The 20401-nt window shown below is 41.8% G+C and overlaps 1 protein-coding gene across 1 annotated transcript in view; it reads right to left on the minus strand.

Annotated features, from left to right (window-relative positions):
• The window catches only part of LOC109859166 (leishmanolysin-like peptidase), a 62846-nt gene that overhangs the window by 10928 nt on the left and 31517 nt on the right, over positions 1 to 20401 (minus strand). The gene's annotated exons all lie outside the window — the stretch shown is intronic.

Genomic DNA, 20401 nt, shown 5'->3' on the forward strand with positions numbered 1-20401 from the left:
CTTGACTTGTGTTGCGGGACATTTATTGCTCGAGTCTGTAAATATACAGAAAATCCCAATATGAATTCCCATAGCAATCGTGGAAAATTTCAATGCGCGCGTTCAAGCAAAAAGCGTTTTCCGTATCGTATATTCATGTATAGATCTGCGCGTAAATCGTCTTCGTCCCGCCCTCGAAAAACGAAATAACCGTCATCAGGACTTACAAGTGAGAAATGCGAGATTTTATTTTTCTCTTTTATCGAAACAAGCTCTCTCTCTCTCTCTCTCTCTCTCTCTGTCTCTCTCTGTCTCTTTCTCGCAAGAACTTGCGCGAAATTACTAACCGTCACTTAAACGAAAGCACCAAGAAAGTCGGTTGAAATTACGGATATTAACGAAGGAAAAAACCAGAGAGAAGGTAGCGGAGTTAGTTTGGATACGTAAAAACATTTGCAAAACTTCGCTCGTGGAGAAAAAAGTTTTAACGACAATGCAGCAATTACACGTAGCGTAATTGTAGATGTGCGTGTGTTTTCTACACTAGAATTATTAGATTACCATTTTTTCTTCCGACGGTATTCTTACAAATTTATCTTCTCATAATTACAAAAAGCGGAAGAATTTTTTTACATAAAAATCCATCGGAGACTACAATGTTTTTTTTTTGCCTCGCACGCGTCTCTGCAATGGCGGTTTGTTCTTCGATAAACGTTTCGCGTCTTCTTTCGTGAAACAAATTGCACGTATTCCTACACGTCGTTGCGACGGTAAAGTTTTTGATAAAAAAAAAAAAAAAACAGGAGAAAAGATGTGAAAATATCGACTGGCAGTTTGTGGTTATACAGTCGAAGGATGAAGTCGACCGTAGATTTCACATTGGACCTTTTTTTGGTTTTGCGCGCGAACGGAAGCTCTTCCGAAGTGCCGTTTGTCTTCTCGCGCGTTTTTAAGCGATATTATCCGCGAGAGAGTCAACGCGAGAGGCAGCGACATAGTGCTTCGGAACGTTCCCGATGGAACTGAAACGGCCATCGTAGGACAACGATCTTCCATCGACCGTACGTTGGACGATATCGACCGACTGCTATATATTTTTATAGGATGGAAGTGAATAACGGTGACTATATCAGATACGATGGCACAACCGACAAGCAAGGATAAAGAGGGCTCCAGGGAAAGGTGAGCACTAAGAAGGAGACGGTGCACTTCGCTAAATAAACGTCGTGACACAAGACATGTTTGACGTTTCCGACAAGAAGACGTTCTCATTCATTCTTGATGTTGCATTCAAGTCGCGAAAAGAGGAACGACACGCGCCTCTCTCCATACACCGGGCGAATCTTTGCGAAGAAAGATTATATAGTTGGCGGAGAGTCCAGAGAGCTTACAGAAGAGACACACACACCGTTTCTCTGCAAAATATAATTATCCCGTGTAGAAGCTTAACGTTTTTTTAATTAAAATTATTGTTTTTCAAGTACACAACTCGCTCTTGTGTAATTTTCAAACTGCCGCGGGAAAAAAAAAGTTTTTTCGCTGCAACAGCAAGAAGATTAGTTATGCTATATATATGACCGGCAAAGAAAAATTTACTGAGTCTATTAAATTTTTTTTGTTTCAACCAACAAAACATTTTGTTGATCAAACAAAAAGTTTAGACTCGGCAAATTTTTCTTTGCTGGCCGTGTAACAGCGAAACTTTTTTTTCCCCGTGTATATTTTTTTTTTCTTTTTTTGTACGCATATATTTTTCGCACCAGATTAACTCGCCCGTTGAAACGTTGATTGCAGTCTCACGTGTAAATAAAACGTCAAAGTCATGAAAATTATCATCAATATTGAATGTACTATATAAGTAATTACAATACACAATAGGTGTATATTTCAAGCGATAATGAGGGAATTAACCAGATCGGGTATCATGAACGGTCTGATTAATTTTCGCCCAACAATATGCGGATAACGTATCCGATATTATGCGACATTGATCATTGCAAATTGAATGAAAGACCAAGAGAATTAATTAATGCGATATTGATAATATAAAAAACTTTCTGTAATAACAATAATTGTTTTACACCGAGCGCGATGCGAAAATTTATGTAATTTTTGCTTTGTCGTACAAGGTGGCGCGAATTTTATTTTTTTTGTTACGAGAAAACGCGCGTAAGAGAGGAAAAAAATTAACTTTCGTGTTCACACGTGAAGATCCGGAAAAACTCTAATCATCCGCTAAATCTGGCTCTCCACACGGCTTGCGAGGAGTGTGTGTACGCCAAGTGTTTAAGTCGCTAATCGGATCACGTTCCGGCCAAGTTGATTTGCATAAAGTAAAGCAGTTTTCCGGAACCGCTCGAGGAATTCGAGATCGCGTCCGCAGAAGAGCGGACACACCTGCTCGTCGTCGTAGCTATTTTCATTCCGCAGAAGCCAAAGCGCGTAATTCGTCTCCGCTTTTAATGTTATTTTGAGCGCGAGAGGGAGAAAGGGATGAAAATATTATCCCGATATATATCTCTAAACTCTCCGCCACGATATATTGCATAAGATGTCTGTGAATTTTCTCGAAATTTACGATTTCGATTTCGACGAGTCGGAAGTCGCGAGCTTCGAAATCGACCGCGCGAGCAGTCCGCAGGAGAGAAAACGCTGTCCGTAAATAGTACAGCAGTTTCCAGGCAATTTACCGTTCCGTTAAGAGTATCCTCAGGCTGTTCTTCTCTCCCGCTCTCAAGATCCTTCTCGAAGAAAGCAGAAGAGAGAGAGAGAGAGAGAGAGAGAGAGAAAGAACGGAGGTGCGACTAAAGCTTTTCTCCATTGCCAACGCGAGATACATTCTTGTCAAGATAGAATCTCGCAATTTCGGAGACTTCGCGAAAGAGTCGGCCTCGGTATCGCTGCCGATTTTTCAAGAAACTTATGCGCATTTCTCCCATTTCCCCGAGGGGGAAACGAGACAATTTCAAATGCGCGCTTATGCAAAGTCTGTGACATATAAAATATACACACATAATAACAAGATAGTTTTATTCTCGGTTTCGTGAATAATAATTATCCAGTAGCGTTTTGAAATCTTCACGCGCGAAGTCGAACGTACGGCTTAAAATCGAATCGAACAACGTCCGATGTCAACACGTGACACGATATATTCGAATTTTATTCCTCAAAAAACAAACAAATAAATAACAAAGAAATGAGACAATTTGTTTCTCGGTAAAAAAAAAAAAAACATTTATCGATAAGCATTATCGAGAGAAATGAATATTATTTTTGCATTACTGTGTTTCAATATTCTCTGAATCCCTTCGCTCCGCGAAGCGCAATAGCTATTTATTTCAGATTAATTGCCTCATATTTACGCAACGTGCAAATTTAATCCAACATGGAAGCGCGGGGGCTTACAGAGTTAGCGCTTAATCCCTTTGGGATGACGATTGATCCTGCCAAAATGACGTTCGATCCCATCTAAATGCACACACGCACACACACACACACACACATATGTGCAAACGATGAGCAAGCGGAAACGGTGTGTTTCGACGATAATCAGCATTACGTTATATTTGTTAAGCACGCGCAACATAAATTAGATCATTGCGTTATTATAAATTTCCGCGTATCTCGTGAACGGGCGTTCGCTTGTTAAAAATTCGCATTACAACAACAATATAAATCTCGGTGACTATTTCCATCCGTATTACAGGAAAAAGAGATTTTACATAAAAATTACCGATCACGTGACTTTAGTCACGTGTTGTTTTTTCACTTTCTACTATCTCTCTCTATTTTTCGAGTTTGACGAGTACTGTGGCGTTTCAATCCGGTTTTCAAACACACGTGACTAAAGCAAAGTCACGTGACTGTAGTCACGTGTTGTTTTTCCACTCCTCTTTCTCATTATTTTTCGAATTTGATTTTCACGCGTTATTTCGGACACTTCTCATATGTGTATTACGTGTGTAAAAGTTACACGACAGCACGTGCGTTGTATTTTGAAATTTTGCATTTTTCTAATTCACCGTTTGGAAGAGTCTTTTTTATCACTTAAACACGAGACACATTTTTTTCAATTACGAATAATCGGATCGAAAGAAAATGTGTCCGTTCTTAATTTCTTCGCAAACAAACGGTTCCGTAGAAACGTGAGATCGTAGCGTTTTGTTAGGTCGAGAGTTTTGAGTAATATTGATATTTTTGTAAATTTCGGGAATAAACTCTCTCGCGCGCGCGATAGCGTCATACGCTCTGACGGGTGACTTTTCAAAGAACTTTATCGTTCAGGTAAGTTAAAGGAGCCCCGAGCACTTTGAGAGAGCACCACTCCGCCGCACTTACCCGGGGACACGTAATGCCGGGGAGTACGGATTTGTTGCAGTGACACGCTTTCTGCATTACCAAGAGCTCGTTGGGGATATCAGTACATCTATCCCTCCCTCCACCCTAACACATCCTTCGGTTCCTCTCGAGTAGTAACGGCAGCTGATGGAAACCGCGATGGTTTCACAGTTATCATGCGGTTGGGGCAAAAAAATAAATCAATCGCGGAAATCCGCGCGGGTTTCAAACTCCCTGATGTTTAGTTTCAAACAAACGTGTTTGCGCGTCTTTGAGAATTATTTGTTTTTAATCTTCAAATAAAAAATTTCCTACTCGCGTGTCGTGATTATATGATTAAAAACTTATTTTTACATTTGTGCTTTTCAATTATTACAAAATTCAAAAATTCAATTTTTCACAATTTTCTACATTTTTTTTTTCCGTAAACAATTACGAGTTCTTGCACGGAATGTTTGCAGAATTTCAGGAGTATTCAAATGATAATGTTCTTCATTTAGCGCTCGAGTCGAGTCTTTGTAGCGGAGCATACGAGTCTTTGTAGAGGAGATATATAAAAGCAGAAGGCGTTTATGCAGTTTACATACGCGCGCGTGTGTGTAAAACTCTGTGTGTGTATATTCGTGCTGATGTATGTATGTAACCCAAGGAATGCTCATCTTCCTTTGAAAGAGGAAATCCGTCGTACTCGGTCTTTTCCTGCATCCTTTTTTTTTTTTTTTTGGAGAGGCCACAATGGTTCCTTACATTCTCTTCTTGCCAGGACGGCAAGAACGTCTAGATGAGTTTCAAAGATACCTCAGTTGTGTAATCGCCTTAACTCCTCTTCGCGGAGAAATTTAACTCCAACATTATTCGTGTTTGCAGAATTTTTGTTTTTAATATTCGCGTTTTATTATTCTCAGCGCGCGTTCCCCCGTAACTTAATTATACGTACCGTAATAGATAACGCGGATTATAAATTTAAACGTGCTTTTTAGCCCGAATCTCGAGCACGCACGCACCAAGTTGAGAAGAAAATTTTATCAAAGTCATAATAATAATATAACGAGAGACATACGCGAGAGAATACGCAAGTCATGCAAAAGAGAGAGAGAGAGAAAGTGAATGAGTGAGTGAGTGAGTGAGAGAGAGAGAGAGAGAGTGCCGCACGTGTTCGTAAATTTTGCACAGACATCGAGCGAAGTAGTAGCGAAGTAGTTAAAGACGAAAAGTACTTAAGGGAGAAACTTGGACGGGAAAACCGGGCGGACCTCCCCCTCCTCTTCCCTCCTCTAAGTCACTCCGCGCTGAGTGGCACACCTGGCACGTCTGACGTATAACGCGTGTTCTACTACTTTACACGTAAGGGCCTTCGTCAGCGCGCCAAGGAGATACGGTATCGCGGCATACGTCGCACACGCCCGGGCCCGAGTCAACATCGAGGCGAACTACTGCGTGTTAGAGCAACGGATCTGCGTACATATACATTGTATATACATGATCGGCCGATACACCACACTATGCAAATGTTAGCGGATTTCACCTTGCGGTAGGTGAAATCCGCGTTAATACTGACCGCTAAAGATCGCGCTGAGCAAACTGATCGATATAGGTATACAACACCGGATTAAAGCCGATGATTTTCGAAAATGGCTTTTCCACACGCACGATTTAAGTCCGCGATCGAGAGAGCTCGTCAATCCGAAAAAACAAAAAAAAAAGAAAGAACAAACATTTATTTCCCGGGCAACGAGATAAATTTTTCGAGTTGCTGAGAGTGACAGGGTTGCGGGGAGGGGGGGGAAAAAAATCGTCAACGATGGTGATAAAGGAGCGGGATGTGATAAATGCAAAGTCATCGAAACGAAGATTAATGCGGACTCGTCAAAACTCGTACCTTTTAATCGGAAAGTACAGTAGGGTATCGATAGGTTTTTCTCGATAACGAGCAGCAGACGAAAGCTGAGGAATTAAGTCGAGAAAACGCGCGGAAAGAGAGATCGCGCGAGAGGAGAAGAAGAAGAAGAAGAGGAAAGGCTTGTGTTCGTCGATCAATTTTACGCAACAGCGATAGATCGTCATATCCGCCCTCGCTCTTTTTGCTTTGTCCGTCGCTCGTCAGTTTGCATTGTGTCTCAGTGTGCGCTTGAGAAAATACACAGGGAAGAACTTATATACCGGCGAGATCGCGGCGTCAAGAGTCGCTCGGTTTTCCCCAACTCGCAGTGCAATTTGAATGCAATAACTACCTGCAATCCCTTTGTTGCCGGAATAAAAGAAGTACTGAAGAAAATGCACAAGAATAGTCGCGCCCCCTCCTATTGTCCGCCCGAGATTTACTGTACCTTTGTGGATGGAGATACTGAGACGCGTTGTAATAAAAAAGTTCGCGGATACATCAAGCATTATGATTATGCTTATATATATATATATATATATATATATATATATATTTGTCGTCGCAATTATATAATATTGAAAAAGACAAAGAGCTGCGAGTATTTGCGACAGACCTGTTCTTTATCAGTAAGAAAAATCGATAAGACGCTACTGTGAGATGTATTTTCCAGCGCTGTTCTTTCCAGAAATAGAAGATGCTACAGAGAGACAGTCGATTAAAAACCCTCCAAAAAAAAAAAAAAAACCATAAAACCCAGCATTCACGACTTATTCGTTTTGTTTGCGACTCTTCGGTTGCGACTAAAAATACAAATACGTTTTCCAAAGCCGAACAAACGTACGAAGAAATTTATATTTTCATTCGTTGTTTATCGCGCGCAATGAAAAACTGGAAATAATTTCTCAGTTGAATTGCAATCTTTTAAATGTGTCTGTGCCACTACACTCGGAACAAGGTTTTTTCTCTTTTTTTAAACGTGTAAAGAATTCATTGTTGTCTCTTTTTCACGGGAAATGATAATTTAAAGTCTCCTTGCGACTCGCGCAGTTTATAAGCGTTTGTGTATTTTTGACAATTCAAGAAAAAATTGTACGTCGAGTTTCTATATAAATATATATTTCTGCACAATCCCAATTAACTATTTCCACGAAGAGAGATCTTATTTCGCAATCGAGTTTTTTTTTTATAATGCTCGTTGCAGCGCACGCTCCATTACTCATTTAAAACATCTACATTGAAACGTTTTTTATATTCTGCACACACACACACACACACACACGCACACACATTCGCTGACGTCGACGCGAAGCGCGTGCGCGCGCGCAAAAAAAAAAAAAGAACGCGATAAACAGATAACGCTAATGAGTCATCTCGTGGTTTGCGGCTGAAGTTAAGAGCGTCGACGTTAATTAGAGCGGTATATACATCATTATCCCTTTTCAGCGGGGTGCGTTTCTCGTGTTCTACTTCACGTCATGTTCCGCGCGTTGCGACGCCACGTAAACCGAATACGAGGAGAATAGATGGAAGATTGGCTCTCCTCGACGTAATTACACCTCTTGAGATGTAATTATTTGTGGACATGTGTGCAAATGAGGCACGTGCCTGATGAGCAGGGAACGCTTCTCTCCCATGTATTTTTTAATAAAAACAAACGCGCTAACATTGATCATCGTGTGATCGTCAAAATAAATATAAAAGAGTGAAAAATATATATATAGGGCTGGCAGCTAGTATTAATAATAATGATTCTGAGTGTAGGATTTAAGTATGTATCATTTTTTCACTTAGAAGTTCATGCTATTTTCAAGTCATTGTTGTTTTTATGTGCTGGTTCAATAATTCATTTGATATCCAATAATCAAGATATTCGTTTTTATGGTATAAAATAAATAAATTTATTCCTTTTATTATAATAAGGTTTTATATTTCTAGGATTTCTTTATGTAGGGTTCCTTTTATAGCTGGGTTTTACTCTAAAGATGTAATTATATTATATATATATATATATATATATATAATATGCATATATATATATATATTGCATATATATATATATATATGCAAATACATATAATATGAAGAGATATTTACTCGTAAGTGTAGATTGCGTGTTGCAAAAAATTCTCCTGAATAATTTCGAAGAAATTCACGTTATTTCATTTTCGATCAATGCGGCACGTGAGCACGCACCGACAAGTATCGGACAGTAGAGTCTACATTTTGCAATTAGCGCGCGGAATGGATTCATCTGCATTAATTAAACTTCGTGTTCGGACTCTCGTTATGAACTGCCAATTGATGTTACAGTCTTCGATGAAAGAAGATATACGCTGTTACAAAAGCAATCGAGAGACAAGGCGATTTTCACATGCCGATGATTTGAATGCGCGGGAGCGAAGGAGATCCAATTACAATGGCGATCTGTTAACGCGCGCACTCGAAGTTCACTAATTATCCTTTGTAATCTGTAACCCTTTTGATCCCGCGCGCACTTTAAAACGCGACAGACGCGAAGAAAATTTTTCAACACAGCCGCCAGCCGGCTATAATAATTAATTTTCGTGCAAATGTCGACGTGGCAACAAAAAAAAAAAAAAGAAAAGAAAAGAATTCTTTTACGTAAGCAACGTAACACAAGCTCGCGTTAAAAGAAATCCGAATAAGCGGTATTTCGTTAATTAGCCAATATTAAAGAGTTTGCCCCTTTGTCGCGTAACAATGGTACATTGTTTTCCTCGACGTTCTTACGAAGAAAGTACGTTTTAGAGAAAGTACGAGAGAGAGAGAGTAAGAACGATTGTATTTACGACGGATATATAAGATGTCCCTTTGAAGGCGATTTATAAAGCTCGGCTCTGAACTCGTTCTTGACATTTTTTTTTTTTTTTTTTGAAGCATTTTCCACGGCGCTTGCCGAGAGCCCCTCCGTTAGCGCCCCTCCGAGTCCGCTCTTTTGTCGGCGTTAACTTTCACCATTTTTCGTGTTAATTAACTTGGAACAAAAAAAAAAAAAAAAAAAAAAGAAAGATCGCGCTGCTGTAAACCGGGACTCGGTTCGCAACATTTCGTCGCTCGATAAATCGAAAATTAAGTTGGCTCGGATTACGACGGCTCGGCGCAAATGAAAATATTAACTTTTTGCTACGCGAAATTCGCTCTTTAATAGGAATTGTACGAATGGAGATCGGCTGCTTATGGCCCCAACTTTTCGAAGAGAGATAAAAACTTGTCCGTCGTAACATTTTCCGAGAACTTTACTCGCCACCCTAGCGTAGACGTAACGCGAAAGCAAAGTTTCTATATTACTTGCCGGTTCGAAGGGGGATTCCGGCAACGGGGGCTCGATCGATCCCCCAACTTATTTTGCGCCTAAGAAGCAATACGCGAGGCCGCTTTTATTGCTTATTTTCGTGACAACATTAACGACGGTATCTGAGAGAGAGAGAGAGAGAGAGAGATGTACCCTTTTGTGCAAATAAAATTATCCAGAAGTCAACGATTCGCAAATTGATGTTGAAAAATACGTGTCCGCAACGTTAACTTATTGTTAGTTGAGTGACAATTCAAATCATTAATTTGTAATTGTAAAAAAACTGTAAGATAAACAAACACGTATTATTGTTGTCTTTAATTGTTTCAAAATAAATAAATAAATACAATTGCGCATTGTGTGCCGCCATTCTTAACAGTAATTGAAGATCCGCCAATCTGGATTTTGCGTTGGCGGAAACGCGCGAGCGCGCAAGTACCAAAACAAAAATAAAAAAAAATAGTAAAAAAAAGGCGTCGATTTTAATCAAACGAGCGACGAGCTCATTTAAATCTCACGCTCGGAATCCGTGATCTCGATCACGGAAACGATACTTAATTCTTCAACAACAACACTCGAGAGACGCGATTCCGCGAGTTGTTATCAGCGGGTGCGCGCGACGGCCCGCGTTTATCCGGTCATCAACCGTTTTTGAAACGTTGTGTATACGCGCGGGGGGGGGGGGGAAAGACGAAGATGATTGTTATCGGAACACGAAACGCGAAAGTAAATTTTGCGCTCGTCTGTTGCGAATAATGGATTCGCGAGGGGCGAAGAGCCCGCATCGACGGTAGCTTGTACTGATAGCGAGTATCGCGCAGATACTCACGGGAGCCTTTTCAGCGGGGTATTATAGCCGGAGGATATTTATGAATCGAAGGAAGAGGATCTCCCCTGGAAATCTCCTCCTAGCCAGGAGATGCTATTCCCCGGTTCTATCCAGTGGCGCTATCCAGTCTACCGTAATCCCTATCGGATCTGCCGAGGTTGATAAAGGAAAACCGTATGGCGCGCGTAGAAGAGAGAAACCGCGCCGCAGGCCCGCTCGCTCTCTCGAATGCTATGTCGTTCTACGTCGTGCTTGCACACACACACACACACACACACACGCCCGTTCTATCAAATGCATGTACTAAACCTCGGCAAAGTCGAAGTGAAGTGTACTTAGCCGTTACGTCGGTATATCCGGCGGTTTTTACGATTTGTTCTTTTCATTTCAGCTCGTAAAAAATGAAGTTTTATTAGTTCGACTATTGGACTATATTGCTTGTGTGTGCAAATAAGAAACAATATTACGTTATACGCGCGCGTGAAGATTTCGTTGAACTATTTTGTGAACATAACGCCGTCGCGTTAAAAAAAATATACATATATACAGGGTGTCCCAGAATTGGTGTGACATCTCTCGTAGGCGGGTAGAAGGATTAAAACTGAGTCGAAAAGTCCTGAACCATTTTTTTTCTATTATTTATAATAAAGGAGTAATTGTTGAGTAAATCAAGCCGATCAGCGCCGACCTTTGGCCAGGCGCACGTTAGTGAGCCACGCGCCTGGCTAAAGATCGGCGCTGATTGGCCTCTGATTTACTCAACAATTACTCCTTTATTATAAATAATAGAAAAAAATAGTCACACGTCAGTGAGCCACGCGCCTGGCTAAAGATGATTGGCCTCTGATTTACTCAACAATTACTCCTTTATTATAAATAATAGAAAAAAAATGGTTCAGGACTCAGACTTTTACTTCTTCTACCTGCCTACGAGAGATGTGACACCAATTCTGGGACACTCTGTATACATCAGAGCTCTTGATACGACGTCGTCAAAGAGACATAACGTTGGGTTCTCGACGAGAGAACCCGTTCGAATAGAAAAAAATGTCGCATATGTAACAATTATTCGCCCATTTTCCACGTGGCGGGAATAAACGCGCGGTTCGAAAATAATTCTGATGATAGAAAGGAAACTGTTTGATCGCTCATTCACCGGAAACGACGGAAGCGTACCTAGACCGCAGATTCGACGATACAACGGAATGGCGACGACGGGTCTCTTCGCGTTTATATCAGCGACGGTATTCGCCGCTTCCACAATTCCAGCCGTCGTCTCTCACGCCATTCATGCGGAGAAAGAGAGCTCGAGCTACAAGCTTCGACTCCGGCGAATTGGTTGGGTATAGGGACCTCGCTCGTAGGAAAAGAGCCGATTTAGCGGTGAAAGGTGAGAACGACGGCGAGGAGGGGACGGGGAGGGAGCAGAAACAACGGCGAGACGCGGAGAGAGCCGCCAAGAGAAAGAAAGAGAAAGAGAGAAAACGAACGAGTCGGAGACGGAACAAAAATAAACGCCGAGAAGCGATCCGATTAAAAGTTTGAACGGGCGCCCACTCGCTAGTCGCGAAGCGCTTGCGCCGCGCGTCCTCGTAATGGATTTTAGAGTACCAGTCGAGCGAACGTGGTACGGACCTTCGTGAATTTTTACGACGATTCCCCCGCGTGCTCCGGATATCGTAGGAGCGACTACATATATATATATATATATATATATATATATATATATATNTATATATATATATATATATATATATATATATATATGTATGCATACATATATATATATGTGTGTGCGCGCGCGCAAATTCGTCACGCGTCGCTCCGACTTGGCAGGGAAAAGTGGCGTACATAGTCAGACGGAGGAAATATACGGGAGTCTCGGAGACGTTTCTTTGTTCGCTCCGTAAAAATAGCTGCGATTTCGCGATATTTGCGTTATCGACGTGTAATACTGAATTCTCTCTCTCTCTCTCTCTCTCTCCTCTCTTTCTGCGATTAATCTGAATTTGTTATAATCCTTCTTTTATTAAATAAGAAAAACGATACGATTCGCGATATTATTATAATACGTAAATGCGTGCGAAAATCGCGAGGTGTCGTCAATGTTGTTTCAATTGTTCGTTCCATTTTCGCGCCTGTTTTGTGCAGCAGAGCGACGGCTGTCCCGCCGTGCGCAATTTTCGGAGACTCCCTCCGTGCTGATTTTATTCCCGAAATGAACTCGCGAACCGGGCGCGACGATAATGCGACCACCGCTGATGCTCTCCCATTAGCGCGGTGACTTTATCACTTCGTGACACCGTCGAGCGATGGTGGAAATTACGTTTGGAGTAATGGCACATATGGATGATTCACGCGTACGCGCGTACATATTGTCCGATTTTATTCTCGATGTGATTTTTTAAATCATTTTATTATTATTATTATTATTTTGGACAACTGGAAGCTTAAAAATATCACCTGCAACTAGTCTGTTGAGAAAGAAAGAAAAAACGCTATATGCAACATATTAGAAATTGTATTCTATTATTTTTTAAATTTATTTTTTTTTTTAAAGATGTCTTTTGCCTACGAAAGTATGTATGACCGCAAACGTTTCAAAAGAGCGCGTCGTTACACGTTCTAATCCGGAAACTCTCTCCGCGACGCTATAATCTTCTTCCATATGGGGGAAAGGGCTCGTAAAACTCACAGCGTGGTAATTTTTGCTATATAACAACGATCGTAAAACACATTTTAGTGCAGCGCGGTTTGAAACGATCCAACGCACACAAGCTATATGGAGCTATCACAAAATAGCGTCTTTGCACAATGCGCTTTATCCGATTAAATCGCGGCACGCGCGCGTGATATCTGTGAACGTGAGAATTGCACGCACCAATGCGCGTATCTCACAAATTACTTTCCCCTCATTTGTAATTATAAAAAATAGATTTTTAAATTTAAACGTGAATTTATATTGTTTCCTCCCCAAAAATATTTTTATTATAATTTTATTATATAGTTTTTTCTTAAAATATTTGTCGCACGTAATATTTGTCAACTCGTCCTTACGGGACGTAAACAACCAATATCGAAACTCGCTTGCAAGCAACTTGGTCGCGTTTGTTTAAATTGACTAAATAGTAAACAAATATATGCTCGCTCTAATTGCCTTACAATTTTCAACAAAACAGCTCGCTGAACAAATGGGACGGGGCCATGTGTATCACTTCGAAATTGGAGCGTCGCTTTGCGCTTACAAATCTTACGCCTTCGCCAGAAACAAGGAATCCTCTTCTCGAGCTACGCTCGCGGCGTTAAACGTCCTAAAGGAATGTTAAGCAATAATCTGGTGCAACGTTTTATCGCGCGCTATACTCCCGACTAAATTCCCGAAAACTAATTTTGTTTTTATTAGAATACAGTAATATCGAGAAGAGGGGGGAGGGGGGAGGGGGCACAAGCAAATAAAAGAAGAGAAATCTATCAGTTTTAAATTAAAATCGCTCGCGCTCGCGCTCGCGCTGATTCGCTTCCGCTCACTTGGAATTATTCGACTAAGTTTTTCAATCGTCTCCCGAAGGAGAGAACGGAGGATATAAACGTTCAGATTCATTTATACTTTCAGCGGATTTTAAATTTTAAAGTGGCTCTTTCTCTTGAGAGACCCATTCTGCCATTGTTTTAATATAGTTTTTATTATGTGACTTCAAACTGCACCTCAGCTGTTTCCTCTTTTACGCGGGGGGGGAGGGAGGCGATTAATGGTTCTCGAAAATGATTCCAAGTTTTACGAGATGCGAGACGAAAAACATCTCCCGTTTGTACACGACACGGGAGCTTGCACATATCGATCATCTTTCAGAAAAAGAGAGAGAGAGAGAGAAAAAAAGAGAGCGCGAGAGAGAGAACAATGACTTTCAATCTGCTACTTTTATTCCCTTCCTTATCTGCCCTTATTTTCCTGGCAAGACGATTCACGTTCTCTTTCCCGAAGTTCGAGACCCTTTGTCTCGCGATCGGATTTTTCTTTCTCACTCGGACACTCTCTCGTCTTGTTTCTTCTGGTCTTTTTGCACGGTCAATATCTTTCTTCTTTGGGTCTTTCTTATTTTTTTTTTTTTTTTTTTTTGTTTTCTTCGAGTTGTTGCCGTCGCAACAAGCTCGTTTCTCTTCGTCATCCGAGAGCGACGGTGGTGGTTAGTCCTCGGCGTAACGAAAAGAGATCGAAGAAAAAAAAAAAAAAGAAGAATTCGCGTGCGCTCGTTTGCGAGATCGATGTCGCGATGCGACATCGGCGCGGGGACGGGCGAAATGTCACGACGCGAGTCCGTTCTACTCGCCCTCGGTATAACGAATAGTCCGCGCGCGCGCGCCCTCATAGTATCGAGATTAAGATTAATAACGGGCGCCCCCCCCCGATCCGAATGTCAGGTAACTAATGTCAGAAGCTCGGCTCGTCTCTCGCAGCTCTCGGAATTAATGCGTCTCTCGCCCGTCTCTCTCTTCTTCTTTCTCCCGCGCGCTTCTATCCTCCCTCCTCCCCCCCCTTCCCGCCGTGTTTCTACGGTTCTAATCTATCCGCCTTTGGTGCAGACAGATCACGCTTGCTGAGCGGATAACGTGGAATATACGCGCGATGGCGATATATAGATGCAGGAGACGCGTCTATATCGATAGACGTTGCTACTGCTCGGTAAGGCCAGATTGATATCGTGCGCCATTATGCCGTACAAAACGACGAGATGTAAAGAATTATATACGTATGATATGTTGAACTTTGAAAATACGCGAGATAGATATATATATCACACATTCGCGTGTCCGTATTAAACGTATTGCGTTAACAGCACGGGGCGAGTTAATTGTTTAATTACAGACACACAGCTGCGTGGATTAATACACACTGTAATTATATAAATAATAATTAAACAACGCGAGAGAAGAGTTAACAATTAGTTACACGCTAAATATTGAATTACGTTATTATTATAAATATGTGTGTATATGTGTATATATATATATATATGCAAATCGACAATTTAGTAGAAATTTAAAACCTTCTATCGGGCACGGTGACGTTGCTAATTTTTACGACTAAAAGAGATATTTTGATCACAATTTGTTGTTTTTAAAATACATTTATTTTATGACAGACGCGCGCGGCGCGCTCCCGCGCTTTATATTATTTTACGTTTTCATGATTAAAGCGCAACTTAAAATTTTTAAATTTATTGTCCGGCTTTATGATACGCATTTATATAACAAATTGTGTTATTTGAAAAAATATTCATCACGTCCAAAAAAAAAAAAAAAAAAAAAAAAAAATTACTCGCGCGTAATTTCCGAGCGTGTCGAAAAATATTCGCCCTCCAACCTTCCCCTTTCCCGAAATAAAACTTGTGACAGCATCCCGCCGCGTCATTCCGCTGTNTTTTTTTTTTTTTTTTTTTTTTTTTTTATTCCTTTTGCCGGTATATTTTCAGCAAGCTTTGATTTCTCATTTTGCATGCGTTTGATGTCTCCTGTTTCTATGAAACGCAATCCATGATGCGGGATTGAAAATACTCTTGCGCGACGCGCGCGCTACACGATATATCCCCCGGTATGATTTTCATACCCTTAATGTTGCCTGTGATCATGGTAAAACCGGGAAGGCTTGATGTTGCGTGAGCGATAAGTACGATTAAAAACTCGTGGACATGAATATGAACGACATTTGCGCGGCGCGCGCGCTGAGGTTTTACATCTTCGAGAGAGAATCGATATTCGTTTCTCCATCGAGAGATTCATAAGAAAAAAAAACCCTTCGATTTAAAGCGTCTTTCACCGCGTCAGACGAGCGGGAAAAATTGTATAATATTATTATAAGAAAGAAAGAAAATGCGCGAGACGTTTTCTTTGCGCGTGTGCGTGCGTTCGATATTGAAATTATATTTAAAAAAAAGTAAAAAAAAAAAAATTACGCCGGTAAAAAAAAAGGGAAACTTCGTGAGTTCGTAAATCTCGAAACAAAGGTGGCGAAATTCGAACCCGACAACAAATTTTAAGTATTGTGTTCTCATCGAGTTTGATACCTGCGCGAAACAACGCGCGCGCGCGCGCGCGCGGTTTGTTTTCCATTCGCGCACGTGATGTACGAGCTAGCGGGCGAGGTAGCACGCGACGCGCTTTTTATTCTGACGCGGATTTTTCGCAGAGTAGATTTCAGAGTGCTCTCGACTCCCATTGACAAAAAGTTACAGAAAACACGTCAATATTTTTCGTCCGAGTGTGTTGATTTTCACATCATGAGAATAACTCGCCGAGTGTGCGACGCCCAACACAATCGAGAGTTTACTCCGCGCGCACACGTATAGGTATTATACGTCTTTTATAAAATTTTATATTATTTTTAAAAACACAAAACACACATACACACGTTCCCGCGCGGGCGGAATTAAAATTAAATTCGTAAATTTATTTTCGCTCATTTAAAAAAAAAAAAAAAAAAAAAACATTTGTTCACGAGACGCAAAAACAATTTTTTAAGCAAACATCAATCGCGACGAAGCGAGTAAGCGCGTCGCGCGTGTAGAAAAAAATTACTTCATATTCACGTTTGTGTCTTTGACTATTTTCGCGTTGCGCGGCGATTTTGTTGTTTTTTTTTTTTTTTTTGTCTTTTTTTCCCCCGATGGATTCAAAGCGAAGCGTCGCTCGACTCACGTTTCTTGCATTTTCCGACTCGCTTAATCCACGTCGGGGATGGTCGCGCTTGTATCGGTCGATGTATACACCGTCCATCGCGCGCGACACGACAAATTCGCGCCACGACAGCGAGAGAGAGAGAGAGAGAGAGCGGAGTTTGCGAAAATAAGAAACGTTTCCCGTATCCGCTAACGCTCCGGTATGCGTTTGCTGAATAATGCAACGGGTCCTAGCGGCTCTCTTTTCTCCGTTGTCGCGCAAGAACGGGCGGACGCGTCACCCTTCGTCTTTGTCGCGTCTCTCGCGCGTCACGGCACGGACGAAAAGCTACGCCAAAAGTCGTGAAAGATCCCGGAAGCCTCGTGCAAAATTGATTCGACACATAGATTTCGTTATAGCCCTCCGACGTAGAGGGCGGAGGGCGCGGAGAGCTTGCTCCGGTAAGCAGCAAGGGGAATACGTAAGCGGGACTAAACTTAGGCTTCTCCCTTCCTGTCGCAGAGCGAAAAGACGAACGGCAAGAAGACGACGAAGTGAGGTAAATCCTATTGCGCGCGTCTCAAAAGGATTCGCAAATTATTGAATGTGTTTGACTGGGAAGACATTTCCCTGTCTTGCGCGCGCATCTCCTCCACACACGCTGTGTACCTATTTATTCATCGTCCGATCGTTCCCCGGCGGAAATTGACGTTACCATTTCCAAGATAACGCACACAAAGTATCTCTCTGTTTCATGGCGTAAAAAAACGCGTAAAAAAACTTTTATACAAATCGAACGTTCGCGATCGCGATTGACTTGTTAACGAAGTTAACACTAATTGCTCCAATTTTATCCGATTTCTTGAAATTTGAATTATTTAATTTTCGCAACAACAAACACATTCATTTTACAATATCGAGTCGCCATTTAACGTCCAACACTTGCGTGACGTAAAACTTCTTTGAATGAAGATGGATTTGTAAAACGAACATTTGCATATTACCCATATTAGTTAATTAATTATACATTCCGCGGAAGAAAAAGAAACGATACGCGAAATTAACGGGAACGTACATATACATATATATATATCTGATATTCTTTTTTTTCTCCTCTCTTCCGTGGATTTATTATTCGCGTAACGCGGGGCGCGCGTTTTTATTCTGTGAAAAATTATGGACAGGTGACAGCGAAACAAATTGCGGCAACGAACCCTGGGCAAACAATTGCGTCTTGAGAAGAAACGTAGGAGTTTCGCCGTTGTTATGCATTGCATGGCGGAAGATGAAGGAACGGATAACACACTGAAGAATGCACTGTTTATTCACGCCGGCGTTTTGACACCATTCTCTCGCGCAAAGCGCGGTAAAGGAGAGTTCAAGTACTGCCCGCGAGTTCATTTACACATAAAGCGGCGTTTTTTCACAATCTACCGTGAGGCCGAGAGAGATGTTACACACGCAGGCACTCGAGCCAATTGTGTGTGTGTGTGTGTGTCACGACATGTCTCGTTTCTCTTGTCGCTTTAAGAAAGAAAGACGCAAAGACTTGTATTATTATACTGACGTACAGTAAGAATAAAATTCGCGAGTCTCGAGACTCAAAGTAGAAACGTATTTACTTATGTAAGAAGAACTTGTTTGAGGATTCGTTACCGATCGAAATCACAACACGCGTCGAGAGATTCGCCGAGCCGGAAAAACGGCTTCGAGAATCGACTATTTGCCAATTAATCAACGCGACTGCCGGCGAAAACTTTCGCCTATTAGCCTAAATAATTAGGGGGAGCGGGATTACCAAGTTTTAACCCGAGAACTTGGCCCGTCCCCCGCGCTCAGGGGGTCTATCGGGGCTTTCAAGTCGGGGAAAAGCTCGCTTTCTTCCTCGTCTTTGAAGCAGCGGGGCTTTGGTCCCGCAGAACCGCCGCGCGCACAAATTTTCGACAAAAAGTCCATTACAAATTTGAAAGAGCCTGGCGCGAGTAAATCCCGTCCCGGATTTTAGGTGCTTAACCTCCAGATGATTAATCCTTCGGTGGGTGGAATATTGCGCGTGAAAATGCAAGAAAAATTCGGATGTCGTATAAATAAACAAATTTTTTGTATCAAAAACATAAAAATTTTTATTCCCGCGCGAGATGTGCGAACGAACGTGTGTGCGATGAGCTCTCGTCGAGTTATCACCGAGCGAGGAATTTAGTTTGTCTCGCGACTTTCACGTAAATGCTCGCAATTCGAGTCCTTTTTTTTTTTTTGCGCGCGTAATAATCAGGATCTGACAAGAGAAATGTATGCGTTTAAGTCGAGTCGAGTTGCGAATGAACTTAAAAACTCAAGCTCCGGCGAGCGCGAAGTGTCGGCTCTGATAATTAATCTCGCACCACAGTGGGCGCGCCGCAGTTTTCCCCTTATCTGCGAGAACAAATTCACATAGAGTCGCGCGTCATCTGTTTTATAATCGCGAAAACAGACGCGCGCGGGGAATCTTCATTCAAAACCGAAAGTTTTTTTATTTGTGTGCGCGAAACAACGACGACAACAACAACAAAGCGTCGCCAGCTGCTTTATGCACCGGCGTAATGGCGGGAGAATATGAGACGCGGTTCGATGAAAACGGAAAAACTCTCTCTCTCTCTCTCGCGGATTCGCTTTTTCGACTTTTTTCCGCGCGATCAGATGCGAGCGAATTGCGCACGTGACGCGCGCGAGAGCGCAACGCGCGACCTTCTCGTTCTCTCGTTGTTTATAGAGAGACGAAGAATCAGATTGCAAAATCGTCGAGATTCAAATCACAAACGAGAGATACGAGAGAGAACTGAGAAAACGAGTAAAACACGGGAGAGAAGCGAAACATATATAAAATTCTCTTTCGTATTTTTTCACATGCTCTTTTTCTAGTTTGTGTTTGTTTTTTTTTTGTTTTTCAGCTTTCATGTGAAACACACAGTAACATTTGCGCGTGTAAAATTCGCACACACACACCGAGAACTATTTCGCTCTCGGCGACGCCCAAAGATCTCGTCGACTGACCGCGAAACGAGGTGTATATTCTCGTATTCAATAATTTTGCGAGCAATGTCGATTGTGCTCTTGTGCGCGCGCGCGAATACCGGCGTAAATCCCCGACGGAGCACTATTCGCCGTTCGTTAACGGCCAATCCAGGCGGCCACATTGTGGTTACAATCCAAAATCCGCAAGATGAGATTCTATCGGAATATTTCAGTCTTATACTGCGGATCCCCCGGTAATGTACAAGTTAGATATAGTTCGCCGCATATAAATCGAGATTGCGAGATAGCGCAGAGTAATTTCGCCGCCGCGCCGAGTTGGCGGGATTGAGATCAAGTCAAACACTTAATTTAATTAAACGCAGTAAATTTGTACGCGTATATATATATATATATA

Source organism: Pseudomyrmex gracilis, unplaced genomic scaffold (assembly GCF_002006095.1).
Source record: "Pseudomyrmex gracilis isolate BER0280 unplaced genomic scaffold, ASM200609v1 scaffold_244, whole genome shotgun sequence".
In the NCBI taxonomy this organism is placed as follows: domain Eukaryota; kingdom Metazoa; phylum Arthropoda; class Insecta; order Hymenoptera; family Formicidae; genus Pseudomyrmex; species Pseudomyrmex gracilis.